This window comes from Taudactylus pleione, unplaced genomic scaffold (genome assembly GCF_031769625.1).
Source record: "Taudactylus pleione unplaced genomic scaffold, aTauple2 ptg000103l, whole genome shotgun sequence".
NCBI lineage: Eukaryota > Metazoa > Chordata > Amphibia > Anura > Myobatrachidae > Taudactylus > Taudactylus pleione.
The window spans coordinates 2,571,570-2,589,197 of record NW_028284505.1 but is presented as its reverse complement, the minus strand read 5'-3'; positions in this window follow the sequence as shown (position 1 = coordinate 2,589,197).

The window sequence follows — 17,628 nt, the reverse complement described above, 5'->3', positions numbered from 1 at the left end:
TTATGTCCCCACTCCCCAAGTAGCCCCCGTTCTAAGTCCCCACTCCCCAGCCAGCCCCGGCAGGCCCCCTTCTGTGCCTTCTTACCTTGTTGCTGCAGTGTTCTTGTCGGCCACAGCTCCTCTGTCCGCTCTTCAGCGGCGCGGAGTGACGTCACGGACGCCTTGTCTTTATTTAAAAAAACCTTTTTTGCATGGTGCCGGCAGGCGCGCACATCAGTAGCTGCAGGGCTCGGGAAGGGCTGGCAGCAGCAGCCTCATCCTCGTTGCGGCAGTGAAGTTGCAATAAAAGTTTTTAAAAAAAACCTCCTAAATGACAAGGGGGGGGAACATGCCCCCCCTGAATCTGCCACTGAATCGATAGTATTTTGATAGTCAAATTTTCCATATATTAATTAAATACTGTATACCCCCACATCCCGCCGTTTACCACTTTAAAGGGCCTATTTATCAAACATTTCTGTCCTTAAAATATATACGGAAAGGATTAAGTGGCACTAGAATGTAATAAGATAGAACGCAGGAGGCATCGGAGGTATATCCTGCTTCCTTGTCACCACCCCTTTTACACAGTGCCCACAGTAGTGCCCCTTTTACACAATGCCCACATTAATGTACTGCAGTGTAACTGAGTATATTACTACATGTGTTTGTCATATTTTACAGCCCTCCCTTTATCTCATGAAATAATTTTTCCCTTCAATTACCCGCAAGAAAAATAATCATTCATGAAGAACAAATCTCTCTATCTTATATCTAATTGTCACTTTTCATCCTATTAATGAAATCATTTAGCAGAAATGAGAATGATTCAGATATTCAGCCAGTGCCAAAAGCAAATGAGTAATTGTACTCAATGTCATCTGGTAACAATGGGGTTACTAAGGTTTTGCAATCTTTATTTTAAAAGTACACTGACTGTACACATGGGGCCCGCCATTTTGTGGTTTGAGCACAATGGGAAAGAAAATGGGGCAGTCTGTGAGGCTTGCAGCAATTTGTGTGCAATATGAGTCCCTACGTCCTCAGTGCTGAAAGGGACCAGCGATGACCCCCAGTGAGGAAACATGAACCCACCGAGTGTCATTTCATGAACCAGTTCATCAAACCTTTAACAAAATATGACATTTATCCCCAGCGCATTTCTGATTAATTAAAAAAGGTCAAATAGGATCGGCCATGTTCACCGGTTCACGAAAGTTTCAGCCTAATTTGATACATATTAACCATTTTAAACAATTTAAAACAGCAAACCTCAAACACAGTAATGTGCACAGGAGGCATCAATGTGGCTCATGCCTCTGTGATGTCACTAATTAACAGACGGAGGGACTGATTCAGCAAGGATCGCAGTTGCTTATATGCATGCAATCGGCTGATAAATTTGCACTGCACATGTGTGTGTGTCGCAGTGCGCGTGCGCGAACCAGATGCTGCTATGTAGACCCATGGCAGAGTGATTGACAGGAAGTGCCCTCTGTGGGAGGTGACGGGGGGGTGGTCAGGCGAACACAGGCGTGCCAGTGTGTTTCAACGCCTTTGCATGGGCATGCATAATTTAGCCACTGTAATACTAGACGCAGCCTGAGGACTCATAGCGTGCGCTGAAGTTAGCTTTTCCCGAGTGAGGTCTGACCTGCCGTAACTGTGCGTATGGGTCCGATGTTACTCGATGATACCGATTGTTTCGCTATGTTGGCCAAGTATACGGATGTGAGTAAGGGGAAGTGAGCGTCTTTATGTTAGGCTGCGATCGCAATGTGAATGCAAACATTTACATATCCCCGCTGATATTAGCGACTGTGTTGCGTGCGTATAAGCAGAATAGCGATCTGTAGTGAATCAGGACATGAGTGGATAGCTTGCTTTCATCAATATCCCAGCCTGAGAGTTAGGGCTGGATGTAATAAGCCAGGGGGGTAGATTTTAATTGATTTTGTTTATTTTAAAATCGATTAAAATCAGTCAACATCGTTTTTGGGGCAAAAAGCGGACATTTACTAATACTTAAAAACACAATTCAAATTTGTTTGCTAGTAATTGATTAATTAAAGTGATTTAGCTCCAGAAACACAACATCGATGCTGATTGATTTTGATTGGTTTAACTATTCACCTATTTTAAATCGATCAAAATTGATTAAAATCGACCTTTAGTAAACATACCCCATGGAGAGAGATAAAGTATCAACCAATTAGTTCCTAACTGTCATTTTCGAACAGCCTGTAAAGTGACAGTTAGGAGCATAAATGTGGGGCCCTAAAAAGATGTAACAGACAGGACCCCCCTCATCCCGAGACCACCCCCCATCCCCCCCACCCCTCCCAGCTTCTGATACAGAGTTACAACAAACCAAGTTGGGGATGAGTCAGAAATGGGGGATTCGGTATGTAATGCAGATACCTCCTGTCAAAGTACTGACAGCGGCATCGCTATGGCTGGTATCCCGACAGGGGCCGGGTAACTATACTTACCCTCCCCCTTCTCCCCCTAACCCTCCCTTCTTGTAGCCTAACACCCCCTCCCCACCCCGCACCATAAGCCTCCCTGTTAGTACCTAAACCTAAGTTTCACCACTCCATGCCTAAACCTAACTCTCCCTCCATAATGCCTAACACCCACCCCCCCAGAGAGGCAGGCAAGCCCCCCAGTCCCCAACAATGTGTCCGCCCCCCCCCTCATGGTTAAAAGTATAAACCCCGGCAGCGAGGGGGGCGGTGACGCATCATGGCTCTGCCCCCTGCTACACAATGTCATTAATCTCGGCATTGTGAAGAGTAGGCGGAGCCACGATGACGCAATCGCTCTTTCAAGCCCCCATGCTCCACCCCCAATGATGCATCACCTGCTGGGTCCCACCCCCTTTGATAGCATCACCCCCCCCGCCGCTGTGTAAGCACAAAAGCTCCATCCCGGAAGGAGGGAGCTAAATGTCGGCAAACCTGCCCTAACTTTCCGCCCCCATTGGTGCCTAACCGTAACCTCCCCTAGGGGTGCTTAACCCTAACCTTGCCCCCAAAACCTAATGCTAACACCACTATAGTACCTAAACCTATCCCTTCCCAGCCCACCCCCACCCCCTGCTGCTAACAGCTAGGGTGCCCCGAACTTACCTTGTTCGGGCTGGCATCTTTCTGTGTTCCGGCGCTGAGATTAAGATAGGGGTCGGTATTTCACAATTTTCGACGTCTGTCTTAAGTCCCGTGTCAGACTTACAGCATCGGGATTCATACCGGCACCATGCCGTCCGCCGGTCTGCTAACTACATCCCAGAAATGGGGAAGGAGGAGACCATTCTGCTTTAAAAAAGGCAGCTCACAATACTTTATGCAGAGACAAATAGTGGTGTTCATTATACGGATAAATATCCTCACTTAACACGATCACACTTCACCACAAAGATGATACCAGAGGCTTCTGGCTCTCAGGTAGCCACACTACTCACCTGATGGCCCTGGTATTCTGTCATTAAAGACCTAGTGGTCGTGCAAAGGGCAGAGGTAGCCGTTCCATGTGGCACATCAAAAATAAATATACAGTGTGCTATGTAGTTCTATGCCCAAATCACTTCATGCTCAAAATGAACAGCCACATGACACCATAGCAAATAGCAATAATCCAGACAACAAGGTAATATAATTAATTAAATAGTATACACTACATAACATTATATAATAATTAGGGGTGTGCACCGGCCACTTTTCATGTTTTGTGTTTTGGTTTTGGATCTGGATCTTTCTTAGTGTTTTGGATCTGGATTGGTTTTGCCAAAACCACCCTTCCGTGTTTTGGGTTCTGGGTTTTGTGTTTTGGATCTGTATTTTTTTTTAAAAAAGCATAAAAACAGCTAAAATCACAGAATTTGTGTGTTTTTCTGCTCCTATGCTATTATTAACCTCAATAACCTTAATTTCCACTCATTTCCAGTCTATTCAGAACACCTCACACCTCACAATAGTGTTTTTATATCCAAAAGGTTGCACCGAGGTAGCTGGATGACTATGCTAAGAGATACGAGTGGGCGGCACAAACACGTGGTCCATCTAGGAGTGATACTGCAGTGGCAGACAGGATGGCAGTTTGAAAAACTAGGCCCCAAACAGTACATAATTCAAAGAAAAAAAAGAGGTGCAAGATGGAATTGTCCTCCCACCCACCCTTATGTTGTATAAACAGGACATGCACACTTTAACAAACCAAACATTTCAGCGCCAGGGTCTGCCACACGACTGTGGCTGAAATGATTGGTTCGTTTGGGCCCCCACAAAACAAGCTGGCAATTAATCTGTCCCTGCACAAACTGGCTCTACGGAGGCAAGATGTCGTCCTCATCCTCCGATTCCTCACCCTCTTCAGTGTTGTGTACATCCTCATCCTCACAGAGTATTAATTTGTCCCCGCTGGAATCCACAACCACAGGTCCCTCTGTACGTTCTGGAGGCTGGTCTCCCTGGAAGAGTTGATAATTAATTTTATGAACATCATCTTCTCCACATTTTGTGGAAGCAACCTCCTACGCCTTTTGCTGACAAGTTCCCGGCTGCACTAAACATTCTTTCGGAGTACACACTGGAGGGGGGGCAACTCAGGTAAAATAAAGTCAGTTTGTACAGGGACCTCCAAATTGCTTCTTTATCCTGCCAGTACAGGTACGGACTGTCTGACATGCCTACATGCTAGCTTGTCGATGCTGCTTTAAGGATGCAGGTGCGGCTACAGCCCACACATTTCACAAAGACAGAAAAAAAAAGAAGAATATTTTTATTGTTTGTGGAGCGCACTTTGAGGGTGTCACCACCCTTTAACAGACAGACGCACGCTTGTCGCTGCTGCTTTAAGGATGCAGCCCACACATTTCACAAAGACAGAAAAAAAAATAAGAATTTTTTTATTGTTTGTGGAGCGCACTTTGAGGGTTACACCACCCTTTAACAGACAGACGCATGCTTGTCGCTGCTGCTTTAAGGATGCAGGTGCGGCTACAGCCCACACATTTCACAAAGACAGGAAAAAAAAAAGAATTTTTTAATTGCTTGTGGAGCGCACTTTGAGGGTTACACCACCCTTTAACAGACAGACGCACGCTTGTCGCTGCTGCTTTGAGGACAGTATCATATGCAGTGACAGTAGACTTGTCAGAAATTGTTGGCACGTCCTTCAGTCCAGACCAGATGTCTAAACCGGCCCTTGACTTATGACACAGGCGCACGCTTGGCGCTGCTACTGTGTTGCTGCACGTGCGGCTATATCCAACTCAAGTCACAAACACATAAAAAAAATATTTTTTATTTTTTGGAGCACTTTGAGGGTTACACCACCCTTTAACAGACAGACGCACGCTTGTCGCTGCTGCTTTGAGGATGCAAGTGCGGCTACAGCCCACACAATTCACAAAGACAGAAAAAAAAAGAAGAATATTTTTATTGTTTGTGGAGCGCACTTTGAGGGTTACACCACCCTTTAACAGACAGACGCACGCTTGTCGCTGCTGCTTTAAGGATGCAGGAGCGGCTATAGCCCACACATTTCACAAAGACAGAAAAAAAAATAAGAATTTTTTAATTGTTTGTGGAGCGCACTTTGAGGGTTACACCACCCTTTAACAGACAGACGCACGCTTGTCGCTGCTGCTTTAAGGATGCAGGTGCGGCTACAGCCCACACATTTCACAAAGACAGAAAAAAAAATAAGAATTTTTTAATTGTTTGTGGAGCGCACTTTGAGGGTTACACCACCCTTTAACAGACAGACGCACGCTTGTCGCTGCTGCTTTGAGGATGCAGGTGGAATCTAGACGGGATTTGGAACCGGGGACACACTACCTCCATCAATTGTCTAAATCCCACTGCACTAATGGCAGATACTGGACCCACGTCTAACACCAACATAGCAGTCAAGGCCTCAGTTATACGTTTTGCTTCAGGATGACTGCTGTCGTACTTCATCCTCATCGCTAGGGACTGTTGGAGGGTCAATTGTTTAGTAAAAGTGGTGGTGTTCCTACTTCCTCTCTGGGATGATGAACAACTCCCAGCAGCAGCAACAGCACTAGGAGGAAGTGGTTCTTGATCTTTCCCTATTTTATTTTTATCAGAGAAAGTTTGGTCCTCCATTTATGTTATATTGATATATACGTGCGGCTAAAGTGCACACAAACACAGAAAATATTTTTTTATTTTTGCTGGAGAGTAGTGCACTTTGTGGGTTACACCACCCTTTAAGAAATGAGCCAGCCGGCTCTTTACTTATGGGACACAGGCACACGCTTGGCGCTGCTCCTTTGTTGATGCACGTGCAGCCACAGTGCACACAATTCACAAACATAGAAAATATTTTTTTTTTGGTTTGGACTGGAGTGTACTTTGGGGGTTACAGCACCCTTTAGCGGTCAAGCCAGCCGGCCCTTTACTTATGACACAGGCGCACGCTTGGCACTACTTTGTTGATGCACGTGCGGCTACTGCGCACACAATTCACAAACGCAGAAAATATTTTTTCATTTGGTTTGGAGTGTACTTTGGGGGTTACAGCACCCTTTAACGGTCAAGCCAGCCGGCCCTTTACTTATGACACAGGCGCATGCTTGGCACTACTTTGTTGATGCACGTGCGGCTACTACGCACACAATTCATAAACACAGAAAATATTTTGTTATTTGGTTTGGAGTGTACTTTGGGGGTTACAGCACCCTTTAACGGTCAAGCCAGCCGGCCCTTTACTTATGACACAGGCGCATGCTTGGCACTACTTTGTTGATGCACGTGCGGCTACTGCGCACACAATTCACAAACACAGAAAAAATATTTTGTTATTTGGTTTGGAGTGTACTTTGGGGGTTACAGCACCCTTTAACAGTCAAGCCAGCCGGCCCTTTACTTATGACACAGGCGCACGCTTGGCACTACTTTGTTGATGCACGTGCGGCTACTGCGCACACAATTCACAAACACAGAAAATATTTTTTTGGGGGGTTTGGACTGGAGTGTACTTTGGGGGTTACAGCACCCTTTAACGGTCAAGCCAGCCGGCCCTTTACTTATGACACAGGCGCACGCTTGGCACTACTTTGTTGATGCACGTGCGGCTACTGCGCACACAATTCACAAACACAGAAAATATTTTTTTTTTTGGTTTGGACTGGAGTGTACTTTGGGGGTTACAGCACCCTTTAACGGTCAAGCCAGCCGGCCCTTTACTTATGACACAGGCGCACGCTTGGCACTACTTTGTTGATGCACGTGCGGCTACTGCGCACACAATTCACAAACACAGAAAAAATATTATTTTTTTAGCACTTGGGGGGAGCACCCCGGATGGACAGAGCACCCCCTGGACAACACTACAGCACCCCTTTAGGACTGGGACACTGCACAGGACTTTGGAGTGGACACAGCCCCTATGGAGAACTGACTGCACAACACAGTCCACCCAGCCCCTATGGACTTTGAAGTAGTGGACACAGCCCCTATTAACAACAGCAGCACAGCACAACACAGCCAGCCCCTATGGACTTTGAAGTAGTGGACAACAGCAGCACAGCACAGCACAACACAACACTACTCTGCACTACACTACACTACACAGCCCAGCCAGCCCTAACTCCCACCCTCCCTCTTCACTGTCCACAGCCGAGTGAGAAAATGGCGCAGATGCGGGTACCTTATATAGGATCCAAAACCTGCGAAACCCGGAAGGCGGGTTGATGACGTTTTGCCTCGATTTCAGATCCGAGTCAGGCGGGAAAAGTCGAGCCTGACTCGGATCGGCCTCGGATCGGGGGGGCTCGGGGGGGTTCGGATTTCAGAAATCCGAACCCGCTCACCCCTAATAATAATACGTTTTAATCCCCACAATGTACAAAAAAGTTAAATGCTAAGCAATACATAAACAGTGTATAACATGCTAATCACAGTGTAACATGTCCAGTAAGATATCCCTGTGCTATGCCCAGACAAATGCCTAGAATTGTGCATAGCTGGATGCACCATGTTACTAAGTACATAAAGCCTGAATGTCTCACCTACAGTATTTATCATATGTGTTGCCTCCTAAAGCCGGGTACACACTAGACAATATGTCATCCGATCCAGCAGATTGGACAACATCTTGTCCACATCGACGAGTATGTACTAGGGGTGTGCACCGGACACTTTTCGTGTTTTGTGTTTTGGTTTTGGATCTGGATCTTTCTTCGTGTTTTGGATCTGGATTGGTTTTGCCAAAACCACCCTTCCGTGTTTTGGGTTCTGGGTTTTGTGTTTTGGATCTGGATTTTTTCTTAAAAAATAAAAAAAACCCGCTAAAATCACATAAATGGGCCTTTTTTTGTTCCTACGCTATTAATAACCCCAATAACATTAATTTCCACTCATTTCCACTCTATTCTGAACACCTCACACCTCACAATATTGTTTTTAGGCCAAAAGGTTGTACCGAGGAAGCTGGATGACTATGCTAAGCGACACAAGGGGGCGGCACAAACACGTGGCCCATCTAGGAGTGGCACTGCAGTGGCAGACAGGAAGCCAATCAGCGTTATGGTGCCCATTTGCATGTAGCACGAACCCGGGAGATCCGTGCTACATGCATCTGTGTGATTGGCACAGAGCAATGACAGGTCCGTGAGACCCGTCTGTGCTGCTGTGGTAAAAAAAAAAAAAAAAACCTGTGTAAAAAAAGAAAAAAATGGCGTGCACCCCCCCAAAAAAGAGCAACCAGCCCCGGGCATTAGTAACCCAGTGCTGGGTGTGCTTAAATACAGGGGACAAACGACGTAGGGGTCCCCTGTACTTAAGCACAACCAGCACCGGGCTAGTCAGAACCAGCGCTGGTTGCCAAAATACGGGGGACAAACGACGTAGGGGTCCCCTGTATTCTGCGCAACCAGCTCTGGGCTCTGATCCGGTCCTGGTTCTGGAAATATAGGGGACAAAAAATGAGTAGGGTTCCCCTGTATGTTCCAGAACCAGCACTGGACTTTTTCTAGCGGGGGGCTGATGCCACAGCCAGGGGAGCCCTTTCACCGGGCCCCCCAGCCGCAGCATCAACCCTGACCGCTAGTCAGCCCAGGCCGGGGATCCCTGGAGAGCTGGGGACCCCCCCAATAAAGGGGTCACCCTCTCCAGGGCACCCCAGGCCCAGGCTGATAGCCCGGGGCTATCCCCGCCACCCCTGGTGGCGGTGGGTGGCGGGTTGATTGTGTGGTGTGGTGTAAATAAAGAATATCAAACATTGTCTTTACAAGTAGAACTGCAAGTCCCAGCTAGCCTGCCCCGCATGCTGGTACTTGGAGAACCACAAGTACCAGCATGCAGGGCATTAAGGGCCCACTAGTACCTGTAGTTCACCTGTAAAAAAAATGTTTAAAAAAACACAGGACACACACACCGTGACAGTATAAGTTTATTAAACATACATACACACACACACACACACATGTACACATACTCACCTATGTAACCTGTAGCATCGGTCCACTTGTCCGGTAAAGTATCCCTAGGGGACCTGTGAAAAAAAACATACTCACCATCTCCTATGCGAGGTTCTGTCCTCTTCGTTCCAAAGTAGGCATCCCCGGACTTGGCAAAAAAAAAAAACGAAAACGCGATCCACGAACTTAGTACCGTTCTATAGAACGGTACTTCCCGAATGAGAGCTTAGCGGCGGGGTATCACCATGGAAACCCCGCTGCTAAGCGTTCATTGGCTGAGAGAGGCCATCTCCCGTCTCTCAGCCAATGAACGGCTCCCTCCATTGTAGTCAATGGTGGGAACCGCAGGGTAAACTTTAATAACCTTGCGGCTCCCAGCATTGACTACAATGGAGGGAGCCGTTCATTGGCTGAGAGAGACGGGAGATGGCCTCTCTCAGCCAATGAACGCTTAGCAGCGGGGTTTCCATGGTGATACCCCGCCGCTAAGCTCTCATTCGGGAAGTACCGTTCTATAGAACGGTACTAAGTTCGTGGATCGCGTTTTCGTTTTTTTTTTTTTGCCAAGTCCGGGGATGCCTACTTTGGAACGAAGAGGACAGAACCTCGCATAGGAGATGGTGAGTATGTTTTTTTTCACAGGTCCCCTATGGATACTTTACCGGACAAGTGGACCGATGCTACAGGGTTACATAGGTGAGTATGTGTACATGTGTGTGTGTGTGTGTGTGTGTGTATGTATGTTTAATAAACTTATACTGTCACGGTGTGTGTGTCCTGTGTTTTTTTTAAACATTTTTTTACAGGTGAACTACAGGTACTAGTGGGCCCTTAATGCCCTGCATGCTGGTACTTGTGGTTCTCCAAGTACCAGCATGCGGGGCAGGCTTGCTGGGACTTGCAGTTCTACTTGTAAAGACAATGTTTGATATTCTTTATTTACACCACACCACACAATCAACCCGCCACCCACCGCCACCAGGGGTGGCGGGGATAGCCCCGGGCTATCAGCCTGGGCCTGGGGTGCCCTGGAGAGGGTGACCCCTTTATTGGGGGGGTCCCCAGCTCTCCAGGGATCCCCGGCCTGGGCTGACTAGCGGTCAGGGCTGATGCTGCGGCTGGGGGGCCCGGTGAAAGGGCTCCCCTGGCTGTGGCATCAGCCCCCCGCTAGAAAAAGTCCAGTGCTGGTTCTGGAACATACAGGTGAACCCTACTCATTTTTTTCCCCTGTATTTCCAGAACCAGGACCGGATCAGAGCCCAGAGCTGGTTGCGCAGAATACGGGGGACCCCTACGTCGTTTGTCCCCCGTATTTTGGCAACCAGCTCTGGTTCTGACTAGCCCGGTGCTGGTTGTGTTTAAGTACAGGGGACCCCTATGTCGTTTGTCCCCTGTATTTAAGCACACCCAGCACTGGGTCACTAATGCCCGGGGCTGGTTGCTCTTTTTTTGGGGGGGAGGACGCCATTTTTTTCTCTTTTTACACAGGTTTTTTTTTTTTTATTTACCACAGCAGCACAGACGGGTCTCACGGACCCGTTAGTGCTCTGTGTCAATGACACAGATGCAAGTAGCACGGATCTCCTGGTCCGTGCGTGCATCTGTGTCATTGAAATACACAGCAGCACAGACGGGTCTCACTGACCCATCTGTGCTCTGTGTCACTGTCAATCACACAGATGCATGTAGCACGGATCTCACGAGTCCGTGCTACATGCAAATGAGCACCATAATGCTGATTGGCTGAGAGCCGTGACAGACGGCTCTGTCAGCCAATCAGCACTTTGCCCATTAAAGGCAAAGGCATTTTTTTTTAAATGGCCGCTCGAGGCAAAACCTCGAGATCCGACAGCAGATCTCGAGGTTTTGCCTCGGGAGAGGGATCCGGGGCAGACAGGGAGATCCGAGCTTGGGCTCGGATCGCCCCGGATCCCCGAAGTTCGGGTGGGTTCGGTTCTCAGGGAACCGAACCCGCTCATCCCTAGTATGTACCCGTTATGTCACTGACGATGCATGCTCCCGCGCGTCGTCAGTGCCTCGCCCATCCAATGGGCGGCATTGGCAGCATGGCCCCCGCTATCGCGCCCTTGCTCCCGGATCGGTAAGTGGGTACGGACTTGCCGATGTAGGGACCCCCGATGGGTCCCGCCGCATGATAGATCAGCTGGGTACACATCGTTAAATGTGTACCCAGCTTTAGAAACTGTTTCTGGCAGGGTCTTCTTCAGAACCTTAAGGATTGAGCTCCCACAATCTGGGCCCTAGTGGTGAAGAGACCCCATACCCCCAGAAGTGCCTGCTCCGCAATGTCCGTCATCCGGCCCTGTGGCCCGCAGTGCGCTGCTGATTCAAAGAGCAAACTTTTACTTATTCACAGACAGGAGCATCTGCACAGTGCAGGCCCACTCAGAGCCTGGGCCCGGTACATCAGTACCCACTGTACTCCCTTGATGGGAACCCTGGTAAAGAGGAGCTGATTGGTTGGTATTTTATCTCTCTCCACTATATCTTTCTCAAAGTACATCTCCCTTTAAGGGCCGTATTGAATTAGAAGCGAAAAGATGTTTTCCGCGAAAAAGTATCTTTTCGCGTGGTCGGAACTCATCTCCAAATTCAATTCCAACCAGTTATCCCCTACGCGGAAAGTCAATGCAATGTAATAGGCAAAAAGGATTTGCCTCAGAATAGCAGAAGAAAAAAAGTGGAAGATTTTTATTTTGGGTGCAAAAGAGGGAAACCACTCAGAACCCTTGGGACAGCCCCCGAAGGACAACTGCGTCAAAAAATCCGGGGGATAAACATAAGAACACCCCAAATAAGTACTTTCCTATTTGGGGGTGAAAAAGTACAAAGTGGGGGAACACGCATAAAAACTAGCAAAATAGGGTTCTTGGGGTGCTGTAAGGAGGGGCCAAATGTTTTTGGGATTGCAGGTGCATGTATGAGGGTGGTTTTTCATGATTTTTTAAAGTTCACTTTAGAGACTTTAAAAGATGCTAGCACCCATTTTCAAGTACCCCAAATGTGACAGGACTACTTATTTTCTCCAAAAAATACTCCTTCTTCACCACTTTTACATAGACGCTAATAAAAAGGATTTGAAATAACTTCAGTACCCCAAATACTTTTATTAGGGCTATTGGAACACTTTTATATTGATCCCCAATGTTAGTGCATCTTTTTGGGGGGTTCAGACTGATCAGTACTCTCCGCCTGTTCTGCAGTCGCCACTTGTCGTTTTCGTCTGGTTAGTAATTGAATAGGGCGAAAAGTGGGGACACGCACGATAAGTTTTCGTGTCGAAAACACGTTATGTAGGCGAAAATATAGGCAGGCGGAACTTTTTTGCCGATGCAAAACTAATTTGATACGGCCCTAAATCGCAATTGCTCCACCGAAGATTTTGCATCTGTGTTATGTCAGCATACTGTACCATACGTCGCCAATGCAAAATGGTCTGTTTCTTCTTGGCACGGGCATCATGTTCTGGCAAGCTCTGTCCCTGCTTGACCTATTTCATACATAGGATAGATAATTAAGTAAACAACGCTAATAAACATGTAATTACGGAAAAAAACGTGACACCACCCCAATAATTGATACATAGACCCCTTAATAAATGTATTTTTATTTCGGTAACTGCGTCCTCCACACTTACAAAGAATCCCTGCGTTAAACGTTCGAGTCCATACTCCATACCATGAAACAAAAGGACTTTTCCTGTCTTCACAAATGACTTGTAACAGTTATAAAATAAAACAAAACCCTGCAGAACAGATGCACAAATGATGGGACATATAAAAGCGCAGAGTAGACCCTTACAGAATTACTACCTCTAACAAAAAAAATATAATGAACCCCAAAAACAACTTAACACTTCACAATAAAGTATGTGGATGTGCGTATATCAAATTATATGGCTGCTGCTGATGGGAAGTGGAGCCATTAGCGATTGTCTGGGAGGAGGGAGGACGTTTCTTTGCTGCCTGTTCTATAACTCCACGTAATATCATGGGCTCAAAGAACACTCGAGAGCTAATTTGCTATCTGCAAGGTTATCCCTCTGGTATAATGAAAGACGTTTCCACTTCATGTTATGTAAAGGGCTCCCAAAAACTGACAAAAATAAATCTAGCTTATAGGAAAGAGTGAGGGTACTGCAGCCCGCCTGTGTCATCACCCCACTCAGCAGTAAGTAGCTGTAAGGTTATTATTGTGGGCCCATCTACGTTAGCCTTAGGAAGGAACTCAGTGTTCCTTTGTATGCGCCTCCATAGAACAGTCAGCGTAGGCGCCAATCAGATGCTACCGTGTTTATAGAGCCTGTAAAAGCATTGTCATTTACCTGAACTGATGAACACTTGTTAAGTTTATGAAGATTCCATACGTATGCTGGCATGACATGATTCTGAATGCCTTAAAAGATATCTGAAAATGTTGGTGTGACCAAATATTCACCATAATTAATGTCAACCCCGGGTACGGCATAAGCATTGGAAAATAAACAGCGTTTGGTGCCGTATGACGTACAGTATGGACGGGGCAGATCTGATGTTGTGATTTAATCACTTTTTTAAAATATATATATATATATATATATACAAATGCACTTTGGTGCAAGAGACCGGTCAGAAGCATGCGTCTCTCCGCTGTCTGAGCTCGCCAGAACAGCGAGGGACTCTGGGAACGTGGCCCGGGCCGTGACACTGCCACAAGACGGATCCCATGCGCGCGTCTTCAATGTTGCCATCTGGTTGCCGCAACAGAAACACTTTCCACTATTGCGTCGTTTTTTAAAATGTTATATTTACGGCCGGATAGGGAGCAGCATGCACACCTGTATCCTCATGTATACTTTAAGCCCCTTCAACTATGAGGCTCTTCCCACACTGGTGCTGAGCCAATTTGGGCAACTTTTTGTTCTACCTAGCCCTGCCTCTGTTTTGAAAGTTAGGGCGGTATTCAACTAGTTTCGCATCCACGATAAAGTTTCGCCTGCCCGACTTTCCGCCTACATTGTGTGTTTTGGACGCGGAAACTTATCGTATGCCCCTGCTATTCGCCCTATTCAATTCCAAACCAGGCGAAAACGGCAAGCGGCGAAGTCGGAACAGGCGGAAAGTGCTGTCAGAAATGAAGAAATCAGCCTGAAACCCCCAAAAAGTTGCAGTAATATTGGGGATCAATGTAGATGTGCCTGAATAGCCCTAATAAAGTTGTTTGGGGTACTTAAGTTGTTTCAATAGCTTCTTATTAGTGTCTTTGCACAAGTGTATTTTTTGGTGAAAGTAAGTAGTCCTGTCAAATTTGGGGCACTTTAAAATGGGTGCTAGCATGTTTAAAGTCTCTGAAGTGAAGTTAAAAAAATCATGAAAAACGCACCTGTTGCACATGCAATCAAAAAAACACCTGACCCATCCTTGCAGACCCCCCTTGCTAGTTTTTATGCTTGTCCCCCCACTTTTTACTCTTTTGCCCCCAAAATGAAAGTACTTTTTTGGGGTGTTCTTAACTTTTTTTTCAGAATTTTTTGACACAGTTGGCCTTTGGGGGCTGTCCCAAGGGTTCTGAGTGTTTGCATCCCAAAATAAAAAATTTGCACTTTTCTCCTGCTATTCAGAGGCAATTCCTTTTCGCCTATTACATTGCATTGACTTTCCGAAGAACGCAAAAAGCGGCTGGAAATGAATACGGAGATAAGTTTCCTCCACGCGAAAAGCTGAGATCGGCGATACTTTTCCACGTATCTCGGCTTTTGGCAGCTAATTGAATACGGGCCTTACTTTTATAAAGCTTCCATGTGCACAGTCAGGCCTTTGGGTGATACTCATGTGAGTTTCCGTCTCTCATCTGGTCACCTGATAAAAGGTGAGATGGAGGGAGACAGAAACACAATGACTACAAGTACATTAATGTCTTTAAAGGAGAATTTGAATCAAAACTTTAAATTAAGTTTTGGTTGAAAACCGCTTTGCCGTTGAGGGAGGGTTTTCTTTCAGCCTCTTCTAAACCTATTGTGGCACTTTTTGGGCTGGTCAAAATTTTCAGAAGACTTTGAGGCAGTATTCACTATTGGCAAAATGTGGTCAAATGAAGTTTGACCTTATTTCCCAAATTTATGGAACTCCGCAAAGCTAAACTCACCGAAGCTTGCACCCGGAGCTTGTATGTATGGCTGGCGTGGTCAAATGGAAGGTTATAAGATTCTTTTTGCATTATTCCCTTAAGAACAGGATCCCTCCCTGTGTCCCTTGCGGCTCGCGCATGCACTGGCTGATGGCCGCTGATGCATGCTCAACCAGCGCGGTCGAACAGGGACGCCACCCCATAGAGGGCGCACCGTTGCCAACATCCCAATTTCAGTGTGACAGCACTGTACCGCAGTTCCACCAGTGGGCCCAAGTGTCCTGCGGGTGGTCTGGTCGGGAGGTTGGGCACCCCCACCGCCGCAGCTGTACGGTGGTGCCGGACCCCGGAGTAGGGCTGGGAGAAGCCCAGCTAATGATGGAGTGCTGGGCTCACCCCCAGCCTGATGTTACACGGGAGGTGTGCCATGTGGACACGCCCCCAAATATGGTCATTTAGGGGTGTGTGGCCTATGGTAATTAGGCCATGCCCCCATTATAATACTGATCTTGCACAGGGTGTGGCTACTCCATACAGCATTAACAAACGCCACTGCGGTAAGTGGCGGGATGTATCTCAATGCTTGATACATCGTGCCCTTTAAATTTTAAGTAAATAGCATTATTTTGATTATATCTCCTCACACAGCAAAGATAATCTACCAAAGATGGATACTACACATACTGTAGGTTTTCCTAAGACAATTACAGTAGTTTGAAATGAATTAAATGCATACAATGTGTAGGATTAATATTGTAGCGCAAGACTGTATATAAATTAGACAAATTACTGAACTAAGCCTTGGAGAGATAAAGTGGATGGAGGTAAAGCACCAACCAATCAACTGCCAACTGTCACTTTACAAAGTGACAGTTAGGAGCTGATTGGTTGGTAGTTTATCTCTCTCCAAGGCTTAGTACATAGACCTCTATGTACTAAGCTTGTATTGGCAGTGTAAAAGTCACTCCTGCTTTGCCTGAATCACACAGCGATGCAGTGTAACCATTAGTCCTACTACGGACGCAGAGGGTGAATGGTAAATCACCCTTTCAGAGCTGAGAGTACAGGCTCATAGCGCATCCCAGGTAGGGGTGAGCGGGTTCGGATTTCTGAAATCCGAACCCCCCCGAGCCCCCCCGATCCGAGTCCGATCCGAGTCAGGCTCGACTTTTCCCGCCTGACTCAGATCTGAAATCGAGGCAAAATGTCATCATCCCGCCGTCCGAGTCTCGCGGGTTTTGGATCGTATATAAGGTACCCGCGTCGGCGCCATTTTCTCACTCGGCTGTGGACAGTGAAGAGGGAGGGTGAGAGTTAGGGCTGGCTGGGCTGTGTAGTGTAGTGTAGTGTAGTGCAGTGTAGTGTTGTGCTGTGCTGTGCTGCGCTGTGCTGCTGTTGTCCACTACTTCAAAGTCCATAGGGGCTGGCTGTGTTGTGCTGTGCTGCTGTTTTTAATAGGGGCTGTGTCCACTACTTCAAAGTCCATAGGGGCTGGCTGGACTGTGTTGTGCAGTCAGTTCTCCATAGGGGCTGTGTCCACTCCAAAGTCCAGTGCAGTGTCCCAGTCCTAAAGGGGTGCTGTAGTGTTGTCCAGGGGGTGCTCTGTCCATCAGGGGTGCTCCCCCCAAGTGCTAAAAAAATAATATATTTTCTGTGTTTGTGAATTGTGTGCGCAGTAGCCGCACGTGCATCAACAAAGTAGTGCCAAGCGTGCGCCTGTGTCATAAGTAAAGGGCCGGCTGGCTTGACCGTTAAAGGGTGCTGTAACCCCCAAAGTACACTCCAGTCCAAACCAAAAAAAATATATTTTCTGTGTTTGTGAATTGTGTGCGCAGTAGCCGCACGTGCATCAACAAAGGAGCAGCGCCAAGCGTGCGCCTGTGTCCCATAAGTAAAGAGCCGGCTGGCTCATTTCTTAAAGGCTGGTGTAACCCACAAAGTGCACTACTCTCCAGCAAAAATAAAAAAATATTTTCTGTGTTTAGCCGCACGTATATATCAAATCGATATAACATAAATGGAGGACCAAACTTTCTCCGATAAAAATAAAATAGAGAAAGATCAAGAACCACTTC